The sequence below is a fragment of the Stenella coeruleoalba genome (assembly GCF_951394435.1).
Source record: "Stenella coeruleoalba genome assembly, contig: scaffold_39, whole genome shotgun sequence".
Classification (NCBI taxonomy): Eukaryota; Metazoa; Chordata; class Mammalia; order Artiodactyla; family Delphinidae; genus Stenella; species Stenella coeruleoalba.
Genome location: NW_027646400.1, coordinates 134,183 through 161,846, shown reverse-complemented (window position 1 = coordinate 161,846; position 27,664 = coordinate 134,183). Strand labels below are relative to the sequence as shown.

The following is a 27,664-nucleotide window of genomic DNA, read 5'->3' as shown; positions in this document are numbered from 1 at the left end:
GGGTCTCAAATTTAGAAAACCAACTTATGCTTGCTTAAGGGGAAAGGTGAGTTGGGGTGCTGCATAAAACCAGAGATTGAAATGAGCACAGATAAAGTTCCTTAAGCCAACTATGTAATAGACAAGAGCTACTCCTTGCTCAACGAAATGGACTCAACACCGCATATTAAACGCCTAAGAATGTACCTGACTAGTAAGTATCTTAAAACCTATGGATTGCTATGTCTCCGAAAGAGAATCAAGCATGTGTACAGGGGCATAAACGCAGCAGTGATAGGATTGGAGAGGTTCGGTGAGCAAATGAAGACCCTTTGAAGTCATATTGCATGGTACCCATTCCACGGGTCTCAACTCTCCAGGTATAAGGTATTCTTCCTTCAGCCAAAACATGCATGTGGAACCTAGAGTACGATCAACCATGTGATCGGGAGACGTGTTCAAATATGTCTCAGTTTTCGTACCCTGGTACTCGGGTGCAACATTCCAGACGCTTTACTAACACTCTCCCGACTTGGAGAGTCAGTCCCTTTAACCTCTTGTTTGGCCCAGTTTGCAATTTCTGCGGAAGATGAACAGGAATAGGGAGAACCAATGAGAGACTAGCTGGAGGTGTCTGGACGGGCAAATTTAACTCTCATTTCCCACCAGGAAGAGGAAATAACCAAAGGCTCAGCGTGCCGTGCCGGAACCACATTAGGGCCTGAAGCCATCCTGCGGTGTTGCGGCCAGGTCACAAGAAAGCGAGTTGTAGAAAGGAGCTCAGGGGCACTGTAATTCACAAACCTGCAGAGTTATAAATGACCGCTATCATCCAAAAATATACTGAAGTAAGGCTGCCAAGAGGACTTGAATGCGGGGCAGAATTGCAGGAAACCGATTTCAGGAGGTAGACTGGAATTGCATTGAAAGCATAGGAAAACAGGCAGAACGTCCACAATGATGTACTTGGCCAAAAAGGGCGTATGCGTTTTTTCCTGAATATATTCAGGAAAAAACGCATACGTCCTTTTTGGCCAACCAAGCAAGCTTGCAAAGGAAATGTGCACTACAATGAAGTCTCACTTCTCCCTGGTCAAAAGGGCCATCTGAAAAAAGTGTAAAATCCAGAAAGGCAGGACAGGCCATGGAGAACTGGGAGCCTTGTTATGCTGATGGGCGGGATGTAAATTGCCAACAGACACTCGGGAGAAGTGTATGGTGTTTCCTGAAACATCTAAAAAACAAAGCAACAGAGCGTAGGGCACTTCCACTTATGGCCCTATAGCTTAGGGAAATTAAAATCAAAAAGACACAGCCACCCCAAAGTTTGGGACGCCTCTGTTTACAAGAACCTCGTTTACAGTACAAGTTCAACATCGCAGAAAGTGAAAAATGGATAAAGAAGTTGTGGTATTTACTTACAAAGCAATATCACTCAGCAATGAAATCTATGTCATCAGGCCCTTAGCAGCACAATGAGTGGATTCAGGTACGATGATTCTAACTGAAATAAGTCACACAGAAAAAGAAACATCATAAGATATCAGTAATACACGGAATGTAAACTTGGCTACACAGGAACTGAATTACAGAACAGAACAGGGTCTCAAATTTAGAAAACCAACTTATGCTTGCTTAAGGGTAAAGGTGAGTTGGGGTGCTGCATAAAACCAGAGATTGAAATGAGCACAGATAAAGTTCCTTAAGCCAAATATGGAATAGACCAGAGCTACTCCCTGCTCAATGAAATGGACTCAACACCCCATATTAAACGCCTAAGAATGTACCTGACTTGTAAGTATCTTAAAACCTACGGATTGCTATGTCTCCAAAAGAGAATCAAGCGTGTGTACAGGGGCATAAACGCAGCAGTGATAGGATTGGAGAGGTTCGGTGAGCAAATGAAGACCCTTTGAAGTCATATTGCATGGTACCCATTCCACGGGTCTCAACTCTCCAGGTTTCAGGTATTCTTCCTTCAGCTAAAACATGCATGTGGAACCCAGAGTATGATCAACCGTGTGAACGGGATACGTGTTCAAATATGTCTCACTTTTCCTCCCCTGGTACTCGGGTGCAACATTCCAGACGCTTTAGTAACACTCTCCCCACTTGGAGAGTCAGCGCCTTTAACCTCCTGTTTGGCCCAGTTTGCAATTTCTGCGGAAGATGAACAGGAATAGGGAGAACCAATGAGAGACTAGCTGGAGGTGTCTGGACGGGCATATTTAACTCTCATTTCCCACCAGGAAGAGGAAATAACCAAAGGCTCAGCGTGCCGTGCCGGAACCAGATTAGGGCCTGAAGCCATCCTGCGGTGTTGCGGCCAGCTCAAAAGAAAGCGAGTTGAAGAAAGGAGCTCGGGGCACTGTAATTCACAAACCTGCAGAGTTATAAATGACAGCTATCGTCCAAAAATATACTGAAGTAAGGCTGCCAAGAGGACTTGAAAGCGGGGCATAATTGCAGGAAACCGATTTCAGGAGGTAGACTGGAATTGCATTGAAAGCATAGGAAAAGAGGCAGAACGTCCACAATGATGCACTTGGCCAAAAAGGGCGTATGCGTTTTTTCCTGAATATATTCAGGAAAAAACGCATACGCCCTTTTTGGCCAACCAAGCAAGCTTGCAAAGGAAATCTGCACTACAATGAAGTCTCACTTCCCCCCGGTCAAAAGGGCCATCTGAAAAATGTGTAAAATCCAGAAATGCAGGACAGGCCATGGAGAACTGGGAGCCTTGTTGTACTGATGGGCGGGATGTAAATTGCCAACAGACACTCGGGAGAAGTGTATGGTGTTTCCTGAAACATCTAAAAAACAAAGCAACAGAGCCTAGGGCACTTCCACTTATGGTCCTATAGCTCAGGGAAATTAAAATCAAAAAGACACAGCCACCCCAAAGTTTGGGACGCCTCTGTTTACAAGAACCTCATTTACCGTACAAGTTCAACATCACAGAAAGTGAAAAATGGATAAAGAACTTGTGGTACTTACGTACAATGCAGTATCACTCAGCAATGAAATCTATGTCATCAGGCCCATAGCAGCATAATGAGTGGATTCAGGTACGATGATTCTAACTGAAATAAGTCACACAGAAAAAGAAACATCATAAGATATCACTAATACACGGAATGTAAACTTGGCTACACAGGAACTGAATTCCAAAACAGAACAGGGTCTCAAATTTAGAAAACCAACTTATGCTTGCTTAAGGAGAAAGGTGAGTTGGGGTGCTGCATAAAACCAGACATTGAAATGAGCACAGATAAAGTTCCTTAAGCCAAATATGGAATAGACAAGAGCTACTCCTTGCTCAACGAGATGGACTCAACACACCATATTAAACGCCTAAGAATGTACCTGTCTAGTAAGTATCTTAAAACCTATGGATTGCTATGTCTCCAAAAGAGAATCAAGCGTGTGTACAGGGGCATAAATGCAGCAGTGATAGGATTGGAAAGGTTCGGTGAGCAAATGAAGACCCTTTGAAGTCATATTGCATGGTACCCATTCCACGGGTTTCAATTACCCAGGTTTAAAGTATTCTTCCTTCAGCTAAAACATGCATGTGGAACCCAGAGTATGATCAACCGTGTGAACGGGAGACGTGTTCAAATATGTCTCAGTTTTCGTACCCTGGTACTCGGGTGCAACATTCCAGACGCTTTACTAACTCTCTCCCGACTTGGAGAGTCAGTCCCTTTAACCTCCTGTTTGGCCCAGTTTGCAATTTCTGCGGATGATGAACAGGAATAGCGAGAACCAATGAGAGACTAGCTGGAGGTGTCTGGACGGGCATATTTAACTCTCATTTCCCACCAGGAAGAGGAAATAACCAAAGGCTCAGCATGCCGTGCCGGAACCAGATTAGGGCCTGAAGCCATCCTGCGGTGTTGCGGCCAGCTCAAAAGAAAGCGAGTTGAAGAAAGGAGCTCGGGGCACTGTAATTCACAAACCTGCAGAGTTATAAATGACAGCTATCGTCCAAAAATATACTGAAGTAAGGCTGCCAAGAGGACTTGAAAGCGGGGCAGAATTGCAGGAAACCGATTTCAGGAGGTAGACTGGAATTGCATTGAAAGCATAGGAAAAGAGGCAGAACGTCCACAATGATGCCCTTGGCCAAAAAGGGCGTATGCGTTTTTTCCTGAATATATTCAGGAAAAAACGCATACGCCCTTTTTGGCCAACCAAGCAAGCTTGCAAAGGAAATCTGCACTACAAAGAAGTCTCACTTCCCCCCGGTCAAAAGGGCCATCTGAAAAAATTGTAAAATCCAGAAAGGCAGGACAGGCCATGGAGAACTGGGAGCCTTGTTATGCTGATGGGCGGGATGTAAATTGCCAACAGACACTCGGGAGAAGTGTATGGTGTTTCCTGAAACATCTAAAAAACAAAGCAACAGAGCCTAGGGCACTTCCACTTATGGTCCTATAGCTTAGGGAAATTAAAATCAAAAAGATACAGCCACCCCAAACTTTGGGACGCCTCTGTTTACAAGACCTCGTTTACCGTACAAGTTCAACATCGCAGAAAGTGAAAAATGGATAAAGAAGTTGTGGTATTTACTTACAAAGCAATATCACTCAGCAATGAAATCTATGTCATCAGGCCCTTAGCAGCACAATGAGTGGATTCAGGTATGATGATTCTAACTGAAATAAGTCACACAGAAAAAGAAACATCATAAGATATCAGTAATACACGGAATGTAAACTTGGCTACACAGGAACTGAATTACAGAACAGAACAGGGTCTCAAATTTAGAAAACCAACTTATGCTTGCTTAAGGGGAAAGGTGAGTTGGGGTGCTGCATTAAACCAGAGATTGAAATGAGCACAGATAAAGTTCCTTAAGCCAACTATGGAATAGACAAGAGCTACTCCTTGCTCAACGAAATGGACTCAACACCGCATATTAAACGCCTAAGAATGTACCTGACTAGTAAGTATCTTAAAACCTATGGATTGCTATGTCTCCGAAAGAGAATCAAGCATGTGTACAGGGGCATAAACGCAGCAGTGATAGGATTGGAGAGGTTCGGTGAGCAAATGAAGACCCTTTGAAGTCATATTGCATGGTACCCATTCCACGGGTCTCAACTCTCCAGGTATAAGGTATTCTTCCTTCAGCCAAAACATGCATGTGGAACCTAGAGTACGATCAACCATGTGATCGGGAGACGTGTTCAAATATGTCTCAGTTTTCGTACCCTGGTACTCGGGTGCAACATTCCAGACGCTTTACTAACACTCTGCCGACTTGGAGAGTCAGTCCCTTTAACCTCCTGCTTGGCCCAGTTTGCAATTTCTGCGGAAGATGAACAGGAATAGGGAGAACCAATGAGAGACTAGCTGGAGGTGTCTGGACGGGCAAATTTAACTCTCATTTCCCACCAGGAAGAGGAAATAACCAAAGGCTCAGCGTGCCGTGCCGGAACCAGATTAGGGCCTGAAGCCATCCTGCAGTGTTGCGGCCAGGTGACAAGAAAGCGAGTTGAAGAAAGGAGCTCAGGGGCACTGTAATTCACAAACCTGCAGAGTTATAAATGACAGCTATCGTCCAAAAATATACTGAAGTAAGGCTGCCAAGAGGACTTGAAAGCGGGGCAGAATTGCAGGAAACCGATTTCAGGAGGTAGACTGGAATTGCATTGAAAGCATAGGAAAAGAGGCAGAACGTCCACAATGATGCCCTTGGCCAAAAAGGGCGTATGCGTTTTTTCCTGAATATATTCAGGAAAAAACGCATACGCCCTTTTTGGCCAACCAAGCAAGCTTGCAAAGGAAATCTGCACTACAATGAAGTCTCACTTCCCCCGGGTCAAAAGGGCCATCTGAAAAAAGTGTAAAATCCAGAAAGGCAGGACAGGCCATGGAGAACTGGGAGCCTTGTTATGGTGATGGGCGGGATGTAAATTGCCAACAACCACTCGGGAGAAGTGTATGGTGTTTCCTGAAACATCTAAAAAACAAAGCAACAGAGCCTAGGGCACTTCCACTTATGGTCCTATAGCTTAGGGAAATTAAAATCAAAAAGACACAGCCACCCCAAACTTTGGGACGCCTCTGTTTACAAGACCTCGTTTACCGTACAAGTTCAACATCGCAGAAAGTGAAAAATGGATAAAGAAGTTGTGGTATTTACTTACAAAGCAATATCACTCAGCAATGAAATCTGTGTCATCAGGCCCTTAGGAGCACAATGAGTGGATTCAGGTATGATGATTCTAACTGAAGTAATTCACACAGAAAAAGAAACATCATAAGATATCAGTAATACATGGAATGTAAACTTGGCTACACAGGAACTGAATTACAGAACAGAACAGGGTCTCAAATTTAGAAAACCAACTTATGCTTGCTTAAGGGGAAAGGTGAGTTGGGGTGCTGCATAAAACCAGAGATTGAAATGAGCACAGATAAAGTTCCTTAAGCCAACTATGTAATAGACAAGAGCTACTCCTTGCTCAACGAAATGGACTCAACACCGCATATTAAACGCCTAAGAATGTACCTGACTAGTAAGTATCTTAAAACCTATGGATTGCTATGTCTCCGAAAGAGAATCAAGCATGTGTACAGGGGCATAAACGCAGCAGTGATAGGATTGGAGAGGTTCGGTGAGCAAATGAAGACCCTTTGAAGTCATATTGCATGGTACCCATTCCACGGGTCTCAACTCTCCAGGTATAAGGTATTCTTCCTTCAGCCAAAACATGCATGTGGAACCTAGAGTACGATCAACCATGTGATCGGGAGACGTGTTCAAATATGTCTCAGTTTTCGTACCCTGGTACTCGGGTGCAACATTCCAGACGCTTTACTAACACTCTCCCGACTTGGAGAGTCAGTCCCTTTAACCTCTTGTTTGGCCCAGTTTGCAATTTCTGCGGAAGATGAACAGGAATAGGGAGAACCAATGAGAGACTAGCTGGAGGTGTCTGGACGGGCAAATTTAACTCTCATTTCCCACCAGGAAGAGGAAATAACCAAAGGCTCAGCGTGCCGTGCCGGAACCACATTAGGGCCTGAAGCCATCCTGCGGTGTTGCGGCCAGGTCACAAGAAAGCGAGTTGTAGAAAGGAGCTCAGGGGCACTGTAATTCACAAACCTGCAGAGTTATAAATGACCGCTATCATCCAAAAATATACTGAAGTAAGGCTGCCAAGAGGACTTGAATGCGGGGCAGAATTGCAGGAAACCGATTTCAGGAGGTAGACTGGAATTGCATTGAAAGCATAGGAAAACAGGCAGAACGTCCACAATGATGTACTTGGCCAAAAAGGGCGTATGCGTTTTTTCCTGAATATATTCAGGAAAAAACGCATACGTCCTTTTTGGCCAACCAAGCAAGCTTGCAAAGGAAATGTGCACTACAATGAAGTCTCACTTCTCCCTGGTCAAAAGGGCCATCTGAAAAAAGTGTAAAATCCAGAAAGGCAGGACAGGCCATGGAGAACTGGGAGCCTTGTTATGCTGATGGGCGGGATGTAAATTGCCAACAGACACTCGGGAGAAGTGTATGGTGTTTCCTGAAACATCTAAAAAACAAAGCAACAGAGCGTAGGGCACTTCCACTTATGGCCCTATAGCTTAGGGAAATTAAAATCAAAAAGACACAGCCACCCCAAAGTTTGGGACGCCTCTGTTTACAAGAACCTCGTTTACAGTACAAGTTCAACATCGCAGAAAGTGAAAAATGGATAAAGAAGTTGTGGTATTTACTTACAAAGCAATATCACTCAGCAATGAAATCTATGTCATCAGGCCCTTAGCAGCACAATGAGTGGATTCAGGTACGATGATTCTAACTGAAATAAGTCACACAGAAAAAGAAACATCATAAGATATCAGTAATACACGGAATGTAAACTTGGCTACACAGGAACTGAATTACAGAACAGAACAGGGTCTCAAATTTAGAAAACCAACTTATGCTTGCTTAAGGGTAAAGGTGAGTTGGGGTGCTGCATTAAACCAGAGATTGAAATGAGCACAGATAAAGTTCCTTAAGCCAAATATGGAATAGACCAGAGCTACTCCCTGCTCAATGAAATGGACTCAACACCCCATATTAAACGCCTAAGAATGTACCTGACTTGTAAGTATCTTAAAACCTACGGATTGCTATGTCTCCAAAAGAGAATCAAGCGTGTGTACAGGGGCATAAACGCAGCAGTGATAGGATTGGAGAGGTTCGGTGAGCAAATGAAGACCCTTTGAAGTCATATTGCATGGTACCCATTCCACGGGTCTCAACTCTCCAGGTTTCAGGTATTCTTCCTTCAGCTAAAACATGCATGTGGAACCCAGAGTATGATCAACCGTGTGAACGGGATACGTGTTCAAATATGTCTCACTTTTCCTCCCCTGGTACTCGGGTGCAACATTCCAGACGCTTTAGTAACACTCTCCCCACTTGGAGAGTCAGCGCCTTTAACCTCCTGTTTGGCCCAGTTTGCAATTTCTGCGGAAGATGAACAGGAATAGGGAGAACCAATGAGAGACTAGCTGGAGGTGTCTGGACGGGCATATTTAACTCTCATTTCCCACCAGGAAGAGGAAATAACCAAAGGCTCAGCGTGCCGTGCCGGAACCAGATTAGGGCCTGAAGCCATCCTGCGGTGTTGCGGCCAGCTCAAAAGAAAGCGAGTTGAAGAAAGGAGCTCGGGGCACTGTAATTCACAAACCTGCAGAGTTATAAATGACAGCTATCGTCCAAAAATATACTGAAGTAAGGCTGCCAAGAGGACTTGAAAGCGGGGCATAATTGCAGGAAACCGATTTCAGGAGGTAGACTGGAATTGCACTGAAAGCATAGGAAAACAGGCAGAACGTCCACAATGATGCACTTGGCCAAAAAGGGCGTATGCGTTTTTTCCTGAATATATTCAGGAAAAAACGCATACGCCCTTTTTGGCCAACCAAGCAAGCTTGCAAAGGAAATCTGCACTACAATGAAGTCTCACTTCCCCCCGGTCAAAAGGGCCATCTGAAAAATGTGTAAAATCCAGAAATGCAGGACAGGCCATGGAGAACTGGGAGCCTTGTTGTACTGATGGGCGGGATGTAAATTGCCAACAGACACTCGGGAGAAGTGTATGGTGTTTCCTGAAACATCTAAAAAACAAAGCAACAGAGCCTAGGGCACTTCCACTTATGGTCCTATAGCTCAGGGAAATTAAAATCAAAAAGACACAGCCACCCCAAAGTTTGGGACGCCTCTGTTTACAAGAACCTCATTTACCGTACAAGTTCAACATCACAGAAAGTGAAAAATGGATAAAGAACTTGTGGTACTTACGTACAATGCAGTATCACTCAGCAATGAAATCTATGTCATCAGGCCCATAGCAGCATAATGAGTGGATTCAGGTACGATGATTCTAACTGAAATAAGTCACACAGAAAAAGAAACATCATAAGATATCACTAATACACGGAATGTAAACTTGGCTACACAGGAACTGAATTCCAAAACAGAACAGGGTCTCAAATTTAGAAAACCAACTTATGCTTGCTTAAGGAGAAAGGTGAGTTGGGGTGCTGCATAAAACCAGACATTGAAATGAGCACAGATAAAGTTCCTTAAGCCAAATATGGAATAGACAAGAGCTACTCCTTGCTCAACGAGATGGACTCAACACACCATATTAAACGCCTAAGAATGTACCTGTCTAGTAAGTATCTTAAAACCTATGGATTGCTATGTCTCCAAAAGAGAATCAAGCGTGTGTACAGGGGCATAAATGCAGCAGTGATAGGATTGGAAAGGTTCGGTGAGCAAATGAAGACCCTTTGAAGTCATATTGCATGGTACCCATTCCACGGGTTTCAATTACCCAGGTTTAAGGTATTCTTCCTTCAGCTAAAACATGCATGTGGAACCCAGAGTATGATCAACCGTGTGAACGGGAGACGTGTTCAAATATGTCTCAGTTTTCGTACCCTGGTACTCGGGTGCAACATTCCAGACGCTTTACTAACTCTCTCCCGACTTGGAGAGTCAGTCCCTTTAACCTCCTGTTTGGCCCAGTTTGCAATTTCTGCGGATGATGAACAGGAATAGCGAGAACCAATGAGAGACTAGCTGGAGGTGTCTGGACGGGCATATTTAACTCTCATTTCCCACCAGGAAGAGGAAATAACCAAAGGCTCAGCATGCCGTGCCGGAACCAGATTAGGGCCTGAAGCCATCCTGCGGTGTTGCGGCCAGCTCAAAAGAAAGCGAGTTGAAGAAAGGAGCTCGGGGCACTGTAATTCACAAACCTGCAGAGTTATAAATGACAGCTATCGTCCAAAAATATACTGAAGTAAGGCTGCCAAGAGGACTTGAAAGCGGGGCAGAATTGCAGGAAACCGATTTCAGGAGGTAGACTGGAATTGCATTGAAAGCATAGGAAAAGAGGCAGAACGTCCACAATGATGCCCTTGGCCAAAAAGGGCGTATGCGTTTTTTCCTGAATATATTCAGGAAAAAACGCATACGCCCTTTTTGGCCAACCAAGCAAGCTTGCAAAGGAAATCTGCACTACAAAGAAGTCTCACTTCCCCCCGGTCAAAAGGGCCATCTGAAAAAATTGTAAAATCCAGAAAGGCAGGACAGGCCATGGAGAACTGGGAGCCTTGTTATGCTGATGGGCGGGATGTAAATTGCCAACAGACACTCGGGAGAAGTGTATGGTGTTTCCTGAAACATCTAAAAAACAAAGCAACAGAGCCTAGGGCACTTCCACTTATGGTCCTATAGCTTAGGGAAATTAAAATCAAAAAGATACAGCCACCCCAAACTTTGGGACGCCTCTGTTTACAAGACCTCGTTTACCGTACAAGTTCAACATCGCAGAAAGTGAAAAATGGATAAAGAAGTTGTGGTATTTACTTACAAAGCAATATCACTCAGCAATGAAATCTATGTCATCAGGCCCTTAGCAGCACAATGAGTGGATTCAGGTATGATGATTCTAACTGAAATAAGTCACACAGAAAAAGAAACATCATAAGATATCAGTAATACACGGAATGTAAACTTGGCTACACAGGAACTGAATTACAGAACAGAACAGGGTCTCAAATTTAGAAAACCAACTTATGCTTGCTTAAGGGGAAAGGTGAGTTGGGGTGCTGCATTAAACCAGAGATTGAAATGAGCACAGATAAAGTTCCTTAAGCCAACTATGGAATAGACAAGAGCTACTCCTTGCTCAACGAAATGGACTCAACACCGCATATTAAACGCCTAAGAATGTACCTGACTAGTAAGTATCTTAAAACCTATGGATTGCTATGTCTCCGAAAGAGAATCAAGCATGTGTACAGGGGCATAAACGCAGCAGTGATAGGATTGGAGAGGTTCGGTGAGCAAATGAAGACCCTTTGAAGTCATATTGCATGGTACCCATTCCACGGGTCTCAACTCTCCAGGTATAAGGTATTCTTCCTTCAGCCAAAACATGCATGTGGAACCTAGAGTACGATCAACCATGTGATCGGGAGACGTGTTCAAATATGTCTCAGTTTTCGTACCCTGGTACTCGGGTGCAACATTCCAGACGCTTTACTAACACTCTGCCGACTTGGAGAGTCAGTCCCTTTAACCTCCTGCTTGGCCCAGTTTGCAATTTCTGCGGAAGATGAACAGGAATAGGGAGAACCAATGAGAGACTAGCTGGAGGTGTCTGGACGGGCAAATTTAACTCTCATTTCCCACCAGGAAGAGGAAATAACCAAAGGCTCAGCGTGCCGTGCCGGAACCAGATTAGGGCCTGAAGCCATCCTGCAGTGTTGCGGCCAGGTGACAAGAAAGCGAGTTGAAGAAAGGAGCTCAGGGGCACTGTAATTCACAAACCTGCAGAGTTATAAATGACAGCTATCGTCCAAAAATAGACTGAAGTAAGGCTGCCAAGAGGACTTGAAAGCGGGGCAGAATTGCAGGAAATCGATTTCAGGAGGTAGACTGGAATTGCATTGAAAGCATAGGAAAAGAGGCAGAACGTCCACAATGATGCACTTGGCCAAAAAGGGCGTATGCCTTTTTTCCTAAATATATTCAGGAAAAAACGCATACGTCCTTTTTGGCCAACCAAGCAAGCTTGCAAAGGAAATCTGCACTACAATGAAGTCTCACTTCCCCCTGGTCAAAAGGGCCATCTGAAAAAAGTGTAAAATCCAGAAAGGCAGGACAGGCCATGGAGAACTGGGAGCCTTGTTATGCTGATGGGCGGGATGTAAATTGCCAACAGACACTCGGGAGAAGTGTATGGTGTTTCCTGAAACATCTAAAAAACAAAGCAACAGAGCCTAGGGCACTTCCACTTATGGTCCTATAGCTTAGAGAAATTAAAATAAAAAAGACACAGCCACCCCAAAGTTTGGGACGCCTCTGTTTACAAGAACCTCGTTTACAGTGCAAGTTCAACATCGCAGAAAGTGAAAAATGGATAAAGAAGTTGTGGTATTTACTTACAAAGCAATATCACTCAGCAATGAAATCTATGTCATCAGGCCCTTAGCAGCACAATGAGTGGATTCAGGTATGATGATTCTAACTGAGATAAGTCACACAGAAATAGAAACATCATAAGTTATCAGTAATACACGGAATGTAAACTTGGCTACACAGGAACTGAATTACAGAACAGAACAGGGTCTCAAATTTAGAAAACCAACTTATGCTTGCTTAAGGGGAAAGGTGAGTTGGGGTGCTGCATAAAACCAGACATTGAAATGAGCACAGATAAAGTTCCTTAAGCCAAATATGGAATAGACAAGAGCTACTCCTTACTCAACGAAATGGACTCAACACCGCCTATTAAATGCCTAAGAATGTACCTGACTAGTAAGTATCTTAAAACCTATGGATTGCTATGTCTCCGAAAGAGAATCAAGCATGTGTACAGGGGCATAAATGCAGCAGTGATAGGATTGGAGAGGTTCGGTGAGCAAATGAAGACCCTTTGAAGTCATATTGCATGGTACCCATTCCACGGGTTTCAACTACCCAGGTTTAAGGTATTCTTCCTTCAGCTAAAACATCCATGTGGAACCTAGAGTACGATCAACCATGTGATCGGGAGACGTGTTCAAATATGTCTCAGTTTTCGTACCCTGGTACTCGGGTGCAACATTCCAGACGCTTTACTAACACTCTCCCGACTTGGAGAGTCAGTCCCTTTAACCTCCTGCTTGGCCCAGTTTGCAATTTCTGCGGAAGATGAACAGGAATAGGGAGAACCAATGAGAGACTAGCTGGAGGTGTCTGGACGGGCAAATATAACTCTCATTTCCCACCAGGAAGAGGAAATAACCAAAGGCTCAGCGTGCCGTGCCGGAACCAGAGTAGGGCCTGAAGCCATCCTGCGGTGTTGCGTCCAGCTCAAAAGAAAGCGAGTTGAAGAAAGGAGATCAGGGGCACTGTAATTCACAAACCTGCAGAGTTATAAATGACAGCTATCGTCCAAAAATAGACTGAAGTAAGGCTGCCAAGAGGACTTGAAAGCGGGCAGAATTGCAGGAAATCGATTTCAGGAGGTAGACTGGAATTGCATTGAAAGCATAGGAAAACAGGCAGAACGTCCACAATGATGCACTTGGCCAAAAAGGGCGTATGCCTTTTTTCCTAAATATATTCAGGAAAAAACACATACGCCCTTTTTGGCCAACCAAGCAAGCTTGCAAAGGAAATCTGCACTACAATGAAGTCTCACTTCCCCCCGGTCTAAAGGGCCATCTGAAAAAGTGTAAAATCCAGAAAGGCAGGACAGGCCATGGAGAACTGGGAGCCTTGTTATGCTGATGGGCGGGATGTAAATTGCCAACACACACTCGGGAGAAGTGTATGGTGTTTCCTGAAACATCTAAAAAACAAAGCAACAGAGCCAAGGGCACTTCCACTTATGGTCCTATAGCTTAGGGAAATTAAAATCAAAAAGACACAGCCACCCCAAAGTTTGGGACGCCTCTGTTTACAAGAACCTCGTTTACAGTGCAAGTTCAACATCGCAGAAAGTGAAAAATGGATAAAGAAGTTGTGGTATTTACTTACAAAGCAATATCACTCAGCAATGAAATCTATGTCATCAGGCCCTTAGCAGCACAATGAGTGGATTCAGGTATGATGATTCTAACTGAGATAAGTCACACAGAAATAGAAACATCATAAGATATCAGTAATACACGGAATGTAAACTTGGCTACACAGGAACTGAATTACAGAACAGAACAGGGTCTCAAATTTAGAAAACCAACTTATGCTTGCTTAAGGGGAAAGGTGAGTTGGGGTGCTGCATAAAACCAGAGATTGAAATGAGCACAGATAAAGTTCCTTAAGCCAAATATGGAAAAGACAAGAGCTACTCCTTGCTCAACGAAATGGACTCAACACCGCCTATTAAACGCCTAAGAATGTACCTGACTAGTAAGTATCTTAAAACCTATGGATTGCTATGTCTCCGAAAGAGAATCAAGCATGTGTACAGGGGCATAAACGCAGCAGTGATAGGATTGGAGAGGTTCGGTGAGCAAATGAAGACCCTTTGAAGTCATATTGCGTGGTACCCATTCAACGGGTCTCAACTCTCCAGGTTTAAGGTATTCTTCCTTCAGCTAAAACATGCATGTGGAACCCAGAGTATGATCAACCGTGTGAACGGGAGACGTGTTCAAATATGTCTCAGTTTTCCTCCCCTGGTACCCGGGTGCAACATTCCAGACGCTTTACTAACAATCTCCCGACTTGGAGAGTCAGCGCCTTTAACGTCCTGTTTGGCCCAGTTTGCAATTTCTGCGGAAGATGAACAGGAATAGCGAGAACCAATGAGAGACTAGCTGGAGGTGTCTGGACGGGCAAATTTAACTCTCATTTCCCACCAGGAAGAGGAAATAACCAAAGGCTCAGCGTGCTGTGCCGGAACCAGATTAGGGCCTGAACCATCCTGCGGTGCTGCGGCCAGCTCACAAGAAAGAGAGTTGAAGAAAGGAGCTCAGGGGCACTGTAATTCACAAACCTGCAGAGTTATAAATGACAGCTATCGTCCAAAAATATACTGAAGTAAGGCTGCCAAGAGGACTTGAAAGCGGGGCAGAATTGCAGGAAACCGATTTCAGAAGGTAGACTGGAATTGCATTGAAAGCATAGGAAAAGAGGCAGAACGTCCACAATGATGCACTTGGCCAAAAAGGGCGTATGCGTTTTTCCCTGAATATATTCAGGAAAAAACGCATACGCACTTTTTGGCCAACCAAGCAAGCTTGCAAAGGAAATCTGCACTACAATGAAGTCTCACTTCCCCCCGGTCAAAAGGGCCATCTGAAAAAAGTGTAAAATCCAGAAAGGAAGGACAGGCCATGGAGAACTGGGAGCCTTGTTATGCTGATGGGCGGGATGTAAATTGCCAACAGACACTCGGGAGAAGTGTATGGTGTTTCCTGAAACATCTAAAAAACAAAGCAACAGAGCCTAGGGCACTTCCACTTATGGTCCTATAGCTTAGGGAAATTAAAATAAAAAAGACAGAGCTACCCCAAAGTTAGGGACGCCTCTGTTTACAAGAACCTCGTTTACCATACAAGTTCAATATCACAGAAAGTGAAAAATGGATAAAGTACTTATGGTACTTACGTACAATGCAGTATCACTCAGCAATGAAATCTATGTCATCAGGCCCTTAGCAGCACAATGAGTGGATTCAGGTATGATGATTCTAACTGAAATAAGTCACACAGAAAAAGAAACATCATAAGATATCAGTAATACACGGAATGTAAACTTGGCTACACAGGAACTGAATTACAGAACAGAACAGGGTCTCAAATTTAGAAAACCAACTTATGCTTGCTTAAGGGTAAAGGTGAGTTGGGGTGCTGCATAAAACCAGAGATTGAAATGAGCACAGATAAAGTTCCTTAAGCCAAATATGGAATAGACAAGAGCTACTCCTTGCTCAACGAAATGGACTCAACACCCCATATTAAACGCCTAAGAATGTATCTGACTAGTAACTATCTTAAAACCTATGGATTGCTATGTCTCCAAAAGAGAATCAAGCATGTGTACAGGGGCATAAACGCAGCAGTGATAGGATTGGAGAGGTTCGGTGAGCAAATGAAGACCCTTTGAAGTCATATTGCATGGTACCCATTACACGAGTCTTAACTCTCTAGGTTTAAGGTATTCTTCCTTCAGCTAAATCATGCATGTGGAACCCAGAGTATGATCAACCATGTGAACGGGAGACGTGTTCAAATATGTCTCAGTTTTCCTCCCCTGGTACTCGCGTGCAACATTCCAGACGCTTTACTAACACTCTCCCCACTTGGAGAGTCAGCACCTTTAACCTCCTGTTTGGCCCAGTTTGCAATTTCTGCGGAAGATGAACAGGAATAGCGAGAACCAATGAGAGACTAGCTGGAGGTGTCTGGACGGGCAAATTTAACTCTCATTTCCCACCAGGAAGAGGAAATAACCAAAGGCTCAGCATGCCCTGCCGGAACCAGATTAGGGCCTGAAGCCATCCTGCGGTGTTGCGTCCAGCTCAAAAGAAAGCGAGTTGAAGAAAGGAGCTCAGGGACACTGTAATTCACAATCCTGCAGAGTTATAAATGACAGCTATCGTCCAAAAATATACTGAAGTAAGGCTGCCAAGAGGATTTGAAAGCGGGGCAGAAATGCAGGAAACCGATTTCAGGAGGTAGACTGGAATTGCATTGAAAGCATAGGAAAAGAGGCAGAACGTCCACAATGATGCACTTGGCCAAAAAGGGCATATGCGTTTTTTCCTGAATATATTCAGGAAAAAACGCATACGCCCTTTTTGGCCAACCAAGCAAGGTTGCAAAGGGAATCTGCAGTACAATGAAGTCTCACTTCCCCCCGGTCAAAAGGGCCATCTGAAAAAAGTGTAAAATCCAGAAAGGCAGGACAGGCCATGGAGAACTGGGAGCCTTGTTATGCTGATGGGCGGGATGTAAATTGCCAACAGACACTTGGGAGAAGTGTATGGTGTTTCCTGAAACATCTAAAAAACAAAGCAACAGAGCCGAGGGCACTTCCACTTATGGTCCTATAGCTTAGGGAAATTAAAATCAAAAAGACACAGTCACCCCAAAGTTTGGGACGCCTCTGTTTACAAGAACCTCGTTTACAGTACAAGTTCAACATCGCAGAAAGTGAAAAATGGATAAAGAAGTTGTGGTATTTACTTACAAAGCAGTATCACTCAGCAATGAAATCTATGTCATCAGGCCCTTAGCAGCACAATGAGTGGATTCAGGTATGATGATTCTAACTGAAATAAGTCACACAGAAAAAGAAACATCATAAGATATCAGTAATACATGGAATGCAAACCTGGCTACACAGGAACTGAATTACAGAACAGAACAGTGTCTCAAAGTTAGAAAAGCAACTTATGCTTGTTTAAGGGGAAAGGTGAGTTGGGGTGCTGCATAAAACCAGAGATTGAAATGAGCACAGATAAAGTTCCTTAAGCCAACTATGGAATAGACAAGAGCTACTCCTTGCTCAACGAAATGGACTCAACACCGCATATTAAACGCCTAAGAATGTACCTGACTAGTAAGTATCTTAAAACCTATGGATTGCTATGTCTCCGAAAGAGAATCAAGCATGTGTACAGGGGCATAAACGCAGCAGTGATAGGATTGGAGAGGTTCGGTGAGCAAATGAAGACCCTTTGAAGTCATATTGCATGGTACCCATTCCACGGGTTTCAACTACCCAGGTTTAAGGTATTCTTCCTTCAGCTAAAACATGCATGTGGAACCTAGAGTATGATCAACCATGTGATCGGGAGACGTGTTCAAATATGTCTCAGTTTTCGTACCCTAGTACTCGGGTGCAACATTCCAGACGCTTTACTAACACTCTCCCGACTTGGAGAGTCAGTCCCTTTAACCTCCTGTTTGGCCCAGTTTGCAATTTCTGCGGAAGATGAACAACAATAGCGAGAACCAATGAGAGACTAGCTGGAGGTGTTTGGACGGGCAAATTTAACTCTCATTTCCCACCAGGAAGAGGAAATAACCAAAGGCTCTGCGTGCCGTGCCGGAACCAGATTAGGGCCTGAAACCATCCTGTGGTGTTGCGGCCAGCTCAAAAGAAAACGAGTTGAAGAAAGGAGCTCAGGGGCACTGTAATTCACAAACCTGCAGAGTTATAAATGACAGCTATCGTCCAAAAATATACTGAAGTAAGGCTGCCAAGAGGACTTGAAAGCGGGGCAGAATTGCAGGAAACCGATTTCAGGAGGTAGACTGGAATTGCATTGAAAGCATAGGAAAGGAGGCAGAACGTCCACAATGATGCACTTGGCCAAAAAGTGCTTATGCGTTTTTTCCTGAATATATTCAGGAAAAAACGCATACGCCCTTTTTGCCAAACAAGCAAGCTTGCAAAGGGAATCTGCAGTACAATGAAGTCTCACTTCCCCCCGGTCAAAAGGGCCATCTGAAAAAAGTGTAAAATCCAGAAAGGCAGGACAGGCCATGGAGAACTGGGAGCCTTGTTATGCTGATGGGCGGGATGTAAATTGCCAACAGACACTCGGGAGAAGTGTATGGTGTTTCCTGAAACATCTAAAAAACAAAGCAACAGAGCCTAGGGCACTTCCACTTATGGTCCTAGAGCTTAGGGAAATTAAAATCAAAAAGACACAGTCACCCGAAAGTTTGGGACGCCTCTGTTTACAAGAACCTCGTTTACAGTACAAGTTCAACATCGCAGAAAGTGAAAAATGGATAAAGAAGTTGTGGTATTTACTTACAAAGCAATATCACTCAGCAATGAAATCTATGTCATCAGGCCCTTAGCAGCACAATGAGTGGATTCAGGTACGATGATTCTAACTGAAATAAGTCACACAGAAAAAGAAACATCATAAGATATCAGTAATACATGGAATGCAAACCTGGCTACACAGGAACTGAATTACAGAACAGAACAGTGTCTCAAAGTTAGAAAAGCAACTTATGCTTGTTTAAGGGGAAAGGTGAGTTGGGGTGCTGCATAAAACCAGAGATTGAAATGAGCACAGATAAAGTTCCTTAAGCCAAATATGGAATAGACAAGAGCTACTCCTTGCTCAACGAAATGGACTCAACACCGCATATTAAACGCCTAAGAATGTACCTGACTAGTAAGTATCTTAAAACCTATGGATTGCTATGTCTCCGAAAGAGAATCAAGCATGTGTACAGGGGCATAAACGCAGCAGTGATAGGATTGGAGAGGTTCGGTGAGCAAATGAAGACCCTTTGAAGTCATATTGCATGGTACCCATTCCACGGGTTTCAACTACCCAGGTTTAAGGTATTCTTCCTTCAGCTAAAACATGCATGTGGAACCTAGAGTATGATCAACCATGTGATCGGGAGACGTGTTCAAATATGTCTCAGTTTTCGTACCCTGGTACTCGGGTGCAACATTCCAGACGCTTTACTAACACTCTCCCGACTTGGAGAGTCAGTCCCTTTAACCTCCTGTTTGGCCCAGTTTGCAATTTCTGCGGAAGATGAACAGGAATAGCGAGAACCAATGAGAGACTAGCTGGAGGTGTCTGGACGGGCAAATTTAACTCTCAATTCCCACCAGGAAGAGGAAATAACCAAAGGCTCAGTGTGCCGTGCCGAAAGCAGATTAGGGCCTGAAGCCATCCTGCGGTGTTGCGGCCAGCCCAAAAGAAAGCGAGTTGAAGAAAGGAGCTCAGGGGCACTGTAATTCACAAACCTGCAGAGTTATAAATGACAGCTTTTATCCAAAAATATACTGAAGTAAGGCTGCCAAGAGGACTTGAAAGCGGGGCAGAATTGCAGAAAACCGATTTCAGGAGGTAGACTGGAATTGCATTGAAAGCATAGGAAAAGAGGCAGAACATCCACAATGATGCAATTGGCCAAAAAGTGCGTATGCGTTTTTTCCTGAATATATTCAGGAAAAAACGCATACGCACTTTTTGGCCAACCAAGCAAGCTTGCAAAGGAAATCTGCACTACAATGAAGTCTCACTTCCACGCGGTCAAAAGGGCCATCTGAAAAAAAGTATAAAATCCAGAAAGGCAGGACAGGCCATGGAGAACTGGGAGCCTTGTTATGCTGATGGGCGGGATGTAAATTGCCAACAGACACTCTGGAGAAGTGTATGGTGTTTCCTGAAACATCTATAAAACAAAGCAACAGAGCCTAGGGCACTTCCACTTATGGACCTATAGCTTAGGGAAGTAAAATCAAAAAGACACAGCCACCCCAAAGTTTGGAACGGCTCTGTTTACAAGAACCTCGTTTACAGTACAAGTTCAACATCGCAGAAAGTGAAAAATGGATAAAGAAGTTGTGGTACTTACTTAGAAAGCAATATCACTCAGCAATGAAATCTATGTCATCAGGCCCTTAGCAGCACAATGACTGGATTCAGGTATGATGATTCTAACTGAAATAAGTCACACAGAAAAAGAAACATCATAAGATATCAGTAATACACTGAATGTAAACTTGGCTACACAGGAAGTGAATTACAGAACAGAACAGGGTCTCAAATTTAGAAAACAAACGTATGCTTGCTACGGGTAAAGGTGAGTTGGGGTGCTGCATAAAACCAGAGATTGAAATGAGCACAGATAAAGTTCCTTAAGCCAAATATGGAATAGACAAGAGCTACTCCTTGCTCAACGAAATTGACTCAACACCGCATATTAAACGCCTAAGAATGTACCTGACTAGTAAGTATCTTAAAACCTATGGATTGCTATGTCTCCAAAAGAGAATCAAGCGTGTGTACAGGTGCATAAACGCAGCAGTGATAGGACTGGAGAGGTTCGGTGAGCAAATGAAGACACTTTGAAGTCATATTGCATGGTACCCATTCCACGGGTCTCAACTCTCCAGGTTTAAGGTATTCTTCCTTCAGCTAAAACATGCATGTGGAACCCAGAGTATGATCAACCGTGTGAACGGGAGACGTGTTCAAATATGTCTCAGTTTTCCTCCCGTGGTACTCGGGTGCAACATTCCAGACACTTTACTAACACTCTCCACACTTGGAGAGTAAGTGCCTTTAACCACCTGTTTGGCCCAGTTTGCAATTTCTGCGGAAGATGAACAGGAATAGGGAGAACCAATGAGAGACTAGCTGGAGGTGTCTGGACGGGCAAATTTAACTCTCATTTCCCACCAGGAAGAGGAAATAACCAAAGGCTCAGCATGCTGTGCCGGAACCAGATTAGGGCCTGAAGCCATCCTGCGGTGCTGCGGCCAGCTCACAAGAAAGAGAGTTGAGGAAAGGAGCTCAGGGGCACTGTAATTCACAAACCTGCAGAGTTATAAATGACAGCTATCGTCCAAAAATATACTGAAGTAAGGCTGCCAAGAGGACTTGAAAGCGGGGCAGAATTGCAGGAAACCGATTTCAGAAGGTAGACTGGAATTGCATTGAAAGCATAGGAAAAGAGGCAGAACGTCCACAATGATGCACTTGGCCAAAAAGGGCGTATGCGTTTTTCCCTGAATATATTCAGGAAAAAACGCATACGCACTTTTTGGCCAACCAAGCAAGCTTGCAAAGGAAATCTGCACTACAATGAAGTCTCACTTCCCCCTGGTCAAAAGGGCCATCTGAAAAAAGTGTAAAATCCAGAAAGGCAGGACAGGCCATGGAGAACTGGGAGCCTTGTTATGCTGATGGGCGGGATGTAAATTGCCAACAGACACTCGGGAGAAGTGTATGGTGTTTCCTGAAACATCTAAAAACCAAAGCAACAGAGCCTAGGGCACTTCCACTTATGGTCCTATAGCTTAGGGAAATTAAAATCAAAAAGACAGAGCTACCCCAAAGTTAGGGACGCCTCTGTTTACAAGAACCTCGTTTACTATACAAGTTCAATATCACAGAAATTGAAAAATGGATAAAGTACTTATGGTACTTACGTACAATGCAGTATCACTCAGCAATGAAATCTATGTCATCAGTCACTTAGCAGCATAATGAGTGGATTCAGGTACGATGATTCTAACTGAAATAAGTCATACAGAAAAAGAAACATCATAAGCTATCACTAATACACGGAATGTAAACTTGGCTACACAGGAAGTGAATTCCAAAACAGAACAGGGTCTCAAATTTAGAAAAGCAACTTATGCTTGCTTAAGCGGAAAGGTGAGTTGGGTTGCTGCATAAAACCAGAGATTGAAATGAGCACAGATAAAGTTCCTTACGCTAAATATGGAACAGACAATAGCTACTACTTGTTCAACGAAATGGACTCAACACCCGATATTAAACGCCTAAGAATGTACCTGACTATTAAGTATCTTAAAACCTATGGATTGCTATGTCTCCAAAAGAGAATCAAGCGTGTGTACAGCGGCATAAATGCAACAGTGATAGGACTGGAGAGCTTTGTGAGCAAATGAAGACCCTTTGAAGTCATACTGCATGGTACCCATTCCACGGGTCTCAACTCTCCAGGTTTAAGGTATTCTTCCTTCAGCTAAAACATGCATGTGGAACCTAGAGTATGATCAACCATGTGATCAGGAGACGTGTTCAAATATGTCTCAGTTTTCGTACCCAGGTACTCGGGTGCAACATTCCAGACGCTTTACTAACACTCTCCCGACTTGGAGAGTCAGTCCCTTTAACCTCCTGTTTGGCCCAGTTTGCAATTTCTGCGGAAGATGAACAGGAATAGCGAGAACCAATGAGAGACTAGCTGGAGGTGTCTGGACGGGCAAATTTAACTCTCAATTCCCACCAGGAAGAGGAAATAACCAAAGGCTCAGTGTGCCATGCCGAAAGCAGATTAGGGCCTGAAGCCATCCTGCGGTGTTGCGGCCAGCCCAAAAGAAAGCGAGTTGAAGAAAGGAGCTCAGGGGCACTGTAATTCACAAACCTGCAGAGTTATAAATGACAGCTTTTATCCAAAAATATACTGAAGTAAGGCTGCCAAGAGGACTTGAAAGCGGGGCAGAATTGCAGAAAACCAATTTCAGGAGGTAGACTGGAATTGCATTGAAAGCATAGGAAAAGAGGCAGAACATCCACAATGATGCACTTGGCCAAAAAGGGCGTATGCGTTTTTTCCTGAATATATTCAGGAAAAAACGCATACGCCCTTTTTGGCCAACCAAGCAAGCTTGCAAAGGAAATCTGCACTACAATGAAGTCTCACTTCCACGCGGTCAAAAGGGCCATCTGAAAAAAAGTATAAAATCCAGAAAGGCAGGACAGGCCATGGAGAACTGGGAGCCTTGTTATGCTGATGGGCGGGATGTAAATTGCCAACAGACACTCTGGAGAAGTGTATGGTGTTTCCTGAAACATCTATAAAACAAAGCAACAGAGCCTAGGGCACTTCCACTTATGGACCTATAGCTTAGGGAAGTAAAATCAAAAAGATGCAGCCACCCCAAAGTTTGGGACGCCTCTGTTTACAAGAACCTCGTTTACAGTACAAGTTCAACATCGCAGAAAGTGAAAAATGGATAAAGAAGTTGTGGTATTTACTTACAAAGCAATATCACTCAGCAATGAAATCTATGTCATCAGGCCCTTAGCAGCACAATGAGTGGATTCAGGTATGATGATTCTAACTGAAATAAGTCACACAGAAAAAGAAACATCATAAGATATCAGTAATACACGGAATGTAAACTTGGCTACACAGGAACTGAATTACAGAACAGAACAGGGTCTCAAATTTAGAAAACCAACTTATGCTTGCTTAAGGGTAAAGGAGAGTTGGGGTGCTGCATAAAACCAGAGATTGAAATGAGCACAGATAAAGTTCCTTAAGCCAAATATGGAATAGACAAGAGCTACTCCTTGCTCAACGAAATGGACTCAACACCGCATATTAAACGCCTAAGAATGTACCTGACTAGTAAGTATCTTAAAACCTATGGAATGCTATGTCTCCAAAAGTGAATCAAGCGTGTGTAGAGGGGCATAAACGCAGCAGTGATAGGATTGGAGAGGTTCGGTGAGCAAATGAAGACCCTTTGAAGTCATATTGCATGGTACCCATTCCACGGGTCTCAACTCCCCAGGTTTAAGGTATTCTTCCTTCAGCTAAAACATGTATGTGGAACCCAGAGTATGATCAACCGTGTGAATGGGAGACGTGTTCAAATATGTCTCAGTTTTCCTCCCCTGGTACTAGGGTGCAACATTCCAGACGCTTTACTAACACTCTCCCCACTAGGATAGTCAGCGCCTTTAACCACCTGTTTGGCCCAGTTTGCATTTTCTGCGGAAGATGTACAGGAATAGGGAGAACCAATGAGAGACTAGCTGGAGGTGTCTGGACGGGCAAATTTACCTCTCATTTCCCACCAGGAAGAGGAATTAACCAAAGGCTCAGCGTGCCATGCCGGAAGCACATTAGGGCTTGAAGCCATCCTGCGGTGTTGCGGCCAGCTCACAAGAAAGCGAGTTGAAGAAAGGAGCTCAGGGGCACTGTAATTCACAAACCTGCAGAGTTATAAATGACAGCTATCGTCCAAAAATATACTGAAGTAAGGGTGCCAAGAGGACTTGTAAGCGGGGCAGAGTTGCAGGAAACTGATTTCAGGAGGTAGACTGGAATTGCATTGAAAGCATAGGAAAAGAGGCAGAACGTCCACAATGATGCACTTGGCCAAAAAAGGCGTATGCGTTTTTTCCTGAATATATTCAGGAAAAAACGCATACGCCCTTTTTGGCCAACCAAGCAAGCTTGCAAAGAAATCTGCACTACAATGAAGTCTCACTTCCCCCCTGTCAAAGGGACCATCTGAAAAAAGTGTAAAATCCAGAAAGGCAGGACAGGCCATGGAGATCTGGGAGCCTTGTTATGCTGATGGGTGGGATGTAAATTGCCAACAGACACTTGGGAGAAGTGTATGGTGTTTCCTGAAACATCTAAAAAAATAAGCAACAGAGCCTAGGGCACTTCCACTTATGGTCCTATAGCTTAGGGAAATTAAAATCAAAAAGACACAGCCACCCCAAAGTTTGGGACGCCTCTGTTTACAAGAACGTCGTTTACCGTACAAGTTCAACATCGCAGAAAGTGAAAAATGGATAAAGAAGTTGTGGTATTTACTTACAAAGCAATATCACTCAGCAATGAAATCTATGTCATCAGGCCCTTAACAGCACAATGAGTGGATTCAGGTATGATGATTCTAACTGAAATAAGTCAAACAGAAAAAGAAACATCATAAGATATCAGTAATACACGGAATGTAAACTTGGCTACACAGGAACTGAATGACAGAACAGAACAGTGTCTCAAATTTAGAAAACCAACTTATGCTTGCTTAAGGGGAAAGGAGAGTTGGGGTGCTGCATAAAACCAGAGATTGAAATGAGCACAGATAAAGTTCCTTAAGCCAAATATGGAATAGACAAGAGCTACTCCTTGCTCAACGAAATGGACTCAACACCCCATATTAAACGCCTAAGAATGTATCTGACTAGTAAGTATCTTAAAACCTATGGATTGCTATGTCTCCAAAAGAGAATCAAGCGTGTGTACAGGGGCATAAACGCAGCAGTGATAGGATTGGAGAGGTTCGGTGAGCAAATGAAGACCCTTTGAAGTCATATTGCATGGAACCCATTCCACGGGTTTCAACTACCCAGCTTTAAGGTATTCTTCCTTCAGCTAAAACATGCATGTGGAACCCAGAGTATGATCAACCATGTGAACGGGAGATGTGTTCTAATATGTCTCAGTTTTCCTCCCCTGGTACTCGCGTGCAACATTCCAGACGCTTTACTAACACTCTCCCCACTTGGAGAGTCAGCGCCTTTAACCTCCTGTTTGGCCCAGTTTGCAATTTCTGCGGAAGATGAACAGGAATAGGGAGAACCAATGAGAGACTAGCTGGAGGTGTCCGGACGGGCAAATTTAACTCTCATTTCCCACCAGGAAGAGGAAATAACCAAAGGCTCAGCGTGCCGTGACGGAACCAGATTAGGGCCTGAAGCCATTCTGCGGTGTTGCGGTCAGCTCAAAATAAAGGGAGTTGAAGAAAGGAGCTCAGGGGCACTGTAATTCACAAACCTGCAGAGTTATAAATGACAGCTATCGTCCAAAAATAGACTGAAGTAAGGCTGCCAAGAGGACTTGAAAGCCGGGCAGAATTGCAGGAAACCGATTTCAGGAGGTAGACTGGAATTGCATTGAAAGCATAGGAAAAGAGGCAGAACGTCCACAATGATGCAGTTGGCCAAAAAGGGCGTATGCGTTTTTTCCTGAATATATTCAGGAAATAACACATATGCGCTTTTTGGCCAACCAAGCAAGCTTGCAAAGGAAATCTGCACTACAATGAAGTCTCACTTCCCCCCGGTCAAAAGGGCCATCTGAAAAAAGTGTAAAATCCAGAAAGGCAGGACAGGCCATGGAGAACTGGGAGCCTTGTTATGCTGATGGGCGGGATGTAAATTGCCAACAGACACTCGGGAGAAGTGTATGGTGTTTCCTGAAACATCTAAAAAACAAAGCAACAGAGCCTAGGGCACTTCCACTTATGTTCCTATAGCTTAGGGAAATTAAAATCAAAAAGACACAGCCACCCCAAAGTTTGGGACGCCTCTGTTTACAAGAACCTTATTTACCGTACATGTTCAATATCACAGAAAGTGAAAAATGGATAAAGAACTTGTGGTACTTACGTACAATGCAGTATCACTCAGCAATGAAATCTATGTCATCAGGCCCGTAGCAGCATAATGAGTGGATTCAGGTACGATGATTCTAACTGAAATAAGTCACACAGAAAAAGAAACATCATAAGATATCACTAATACACGGAATGTAAACTTGGCTACACAGGAACTGGATTCCAAAACAGAACAGGATCTCAAATTTAGAAAACCAACTTATGCTTGCTTAAGGGGAAAGGTGAGTTGGGGTGCTGCATAAAACCAGAGATTGAAATGAGCACAGATAAAGTTCCTTAAGCCAAATATGGAATAGACAAGAGCTACTCCTTGCTCAACGAAATGGACTCAACACCCCATATTAAACACCTAAGAATGTACCTGACTAGTAAGTATCTTAAAACCTATGGATTGCTATGTCTCCAAAAGAGAATCAAGCATGTGTACAGGGGCATAAATGCAACAGTGATAGGATTGGAGAGGTTCGGTGAGCAAATGAAGACCCTTTGAAGTCATATTGCATGGTACCCATTCCACGGGTCTCAACTCTCCAGGTTTAAGGTATTCTTCCTTCAGCTAAAACATGCATGTGGAACCCAGAGTATGATCAACCGTGTGAATGGGAGACGTGTTCAAATATGTCTCAGTTTTCCTCCCCTGGTACTCGGGTGCAACATACCAGACGCTTTACTAACACTCTCCCAACTTGGAGAGTCAGTCCCTTTAACCTCCTGTTTGGCCCAGTTTGCAATTTCTGCGGAAGATGAACAGGAATAGCGAGAACCAATGAGAGACTAGCTGGAGGTGTCTGGACGGGCAAATTTAACTCTCAATTCCCACCAGGAAGAGGAAATAACCAAAGGCTCAGTGTGCCGTGCCGAAAGCAGATTAGGGCCTGAAGCCATCCTGCGGTGTTGCGGCCAGCCCAAAAGAAAGCGAGTTGAAGAAAGGAGCTCAGGGGCACTGTAATTCACAAACCTGCAGAGTTATAAATGACAGCTTTTATCCAAAAA

At 43.8% G+C, this 27,664-nt stretch overlaps 1 long non-coding RNA gene across 1 annotated transcript in view; it reads right to left on the bottom strand.

Moving 5' to 3' along the window:
* The window catches only part of LOC307181137, a 3,028,377-nt gene extending 3,011,150 nt beyond the window's left edge, over positions 1–17,227 (bottom strand). Inside the window, exon 1 of the long non-coding RNA XR_013825945.1 lies at positions 17,188–17,227. This is a non-coding gene — a long non-coding RNA (uncharacterized lncRNA). The remainder of the gene's footprint in view (positions 1–17,187) is intronic.
* Positions 17,228–27,664: the final 10,437 nt, after the last annotated feature.